The sequence below is a fragment of the Portunus trituberculatus genome, chromosome 7 (assembly GCF_017591435.1).
Source record: "Portunus trituberculatus isolate SZX2019 chromosome 7, ASM1759143v1, whole genome shotgun sequence".
NCBI lineage: Eukaryota > Metazoa > Arthropoda > Malacostraca > Decapoda > Portunidae > Portunus > Portunus trituberculatus.
Genome location: NC_059261.1, coordinates 5,749,044 through 5,751,543, shown reverse-complemented (window position 1 = coordinate 5,751,543; position 2,500 = coordinate 5,749,044). Strand labels below are relative to the sequence as shown.

The 2,500-nt window shown below is 48.5% G+C and overlaps 1 protein-coding gene across 3 annotated transcripts in view; it reads left to right on the top strand.

Moving 5' to 3' along the window:
- The window catches only part of LOC123519887 (hornerin-like), a 39,995-nt gene that overhangs the window by 18,540 nt on the left and 18,955 nt on the right, over positions 1-2,500 (top strand). The gene's annotated exons all lie outside the window — the stretch shown is intronic.

Sequence of the window (2,500 nt, the reverse complement as noted above, 5' to 3'; positions counted from 1 at the left end):
AAGCAGGTTAAAATCTCTCTCTCTCTCTCTCTCTCTCTCTCTCTCTCTCTCTCTCTCTCTCTCTCTCTCTCTCTCTCTCTCTCTCTCTCTCTCTCATGTACTACTTTCATCTCTTTCCTTCCAAAGCTTTATCTCTCTCTCTCTCTCTCTCTCTCTCTCTCTCTCTCTCTCTCTCTCTCTCTCTCTCTCTCTCTCTCTCTCTCTCTCTCTCTCTCTCTCTCGAAAAGGTAAAAAGCAAAACTTTGAATAAACGAAAATGAAAAAAAAAAAAGAGAGAGAGAGAGAGAGAGAGAGAGAGAGAGAGAGAGAGAGAGAGAGAGAGAGAGATAGATCCCAAAGGAGATTAATTGTTTGAAAGGATTTACAAGGAAGATTCGTACAAAGAGAGGAGGAGGAGGAGGAGGAGGAGGAGGAGGAGGAGGAGGAGGTGAAAGAGTGATGAGAGGAAGAAGAAGGGAAGACAGGAGAGAAGAGGGAGGAATAGAGGAGCAAGAGGATTAGAGAGAGAGAGAGAGAGAGAGAGAGAGAGAGAGAGAGAGAGAGAGAGAGAGAGAGCACATAAATTCGATAGGGGAGATGGGGAAGCCATTTGATAGAGAGAGAGAGAGAGAGAGAGAGAGAGAGAGAGAGCGTAAATGGCATAAAGGGAAGGAGAAAGGGATAAGAGAGTGAGAGGAGAGGAGAGAGAGAGAGAGGAGAGAGGAGAGAAAAAGAAAGAGAGAGAGAGAGAAGAAAAGAGAGGAGGGAGGGCGGGACGGTTAGAGAGAGAGAGAGAGAGAGAGAGAGAGAGAGAGAGAATGTGGTACTGAAGCCCAGGTAAGTGGAAGGAAGAGGAGGAGGAGGAGGAGGAGGAAGAAGAGTTAGTGAAGGAGAAGAGAGAGAGAGAGAGAGAGAGAGAGAGAGAGAGAGAGAGAGAAAGAGGAGGAGAGAGAGAGAGAGAGAGAGAGAGAGAGAGAGAGAGAGAGAGAGAGAGAGAGAGTTACCAATACGTGAATAAAAATGTCTGTATACGTGTCAGAGAGAGAGAGAGAGAGAGAGAGAGAGAGAGAGAGAGCAACACACCTGCATCTCCACAGGTGTGTCCTCATTTGCAGGTGTGGCCAATGTTAATTAACGGGAGATGAGTGTAGGGAACTGGTAACCTCCTCCTCCTCCTCCTCCTCCTCCTCCTCCTCCTCCTCCTCCTCCTCCTCCTCCTCCTGTCCTTATCTTCTTGTTCTATTCCTCTTCCTCCTCCTCCTATTGTTATCTTTCTCTTTCTATATCTCCTCCTCCTCCTCCTCCTCCTCCTCTTCCTCCTCCTCCTCCTCCTCCTCCTCCTCCTCCTCCTCCTTCTCCTCCTTATAGTGTTGCGTGGTGTTACCTGAGAGAGAGAGAGAGAGAGAGAGAGAGAGAGAGAGAGAGAGTTTCCCGCCAACTATAAACGTGTGTGTGTGTGTGTGTGTGTGTCTGTTAAGTATCATGTAGTTATTAACTTAACATCTCCTCCTCCTCCTCCTCCTCCTCCTCCTCCTCCTCCTCCTCCTCCTCCTCCTGCGATTCTTCAAAGTATCATAGAGAGAGAGAGAGAGAGAGAGAGAGAGAGAGAGAGAGAGAGAGCGTCACTGACCTTTCTATATAAACTCCTTGCATTGAGAGAGAGAGAGAGAGAGAGAGAGAGAGAGAGAGAGAGAGAGAGAGAGAGAGAGAGAGAGAGAGAGAGAGAGACGCGTTCCGAACATGTTTAGAATCTGGGAAAGGTCAGTTCCGTTTTCTTCCTTGACCTTGTGTGCGTGCGTGCTTGAGTGTGCGTGTGCGTGCGCGTGCGTGCGTGCTTGTGCGTGCGTGCGTGCGTGCGTCTTGTGGTACCTGGGCCGTGCTATTGATCAGTGTTCCAGCGACCTTGTACTAGGAGAAGGAGGAGGAGGAGGAGGAGGAGGAGGAGGAAGATTGAAGGATTGTTGTGAAAAATAAAGATGAATTTTTTTGCGAAGAAAAGAAGAAAGAGGAGGAGGAGGAGGAGGAAGCTAGGATGAAGAAGATGAAGGAGGAGGAGGAGGAGGAGGAAGAGGAGGTAGGAAGAGGAGGTGGTTTAGGATGATGGAGGAGGGTTGAAGGGGTATTTGATAGAAAGAGGACAAGGAGGAGGAAGAGGAGGAGGAGGAGGAGGAGGAAGATGGAATGGAAGCTTGATTGGTAATGATAAGAGAAAGAGGAGGAGGAGGAGGAGGAGGAAGATAGTGTACTGGTAATGGAAGAGGAGTAGGAGGAAGAGGAGGAGGAGGAGGAGGAGGAGGAGAGGGAAGATCAGGGCAGGGAAGAAGAGGAGGAGGATGATAGTATACTGAGAATAGAAGCAGAGGAGGAGGAGAGAGAAGAGCAAGAAGAAGAAGAAGAGGAGGAGGAGGAGGAGGAGGAGGAGGAAGGGATAAAAGAATTTATCACGAAGGAGGAAGAAGAAAGGAGGAGGAAGACGAGGGAAGAGAGGAGGAGAATGAAGACTAAAAAGAATTATTGAAGA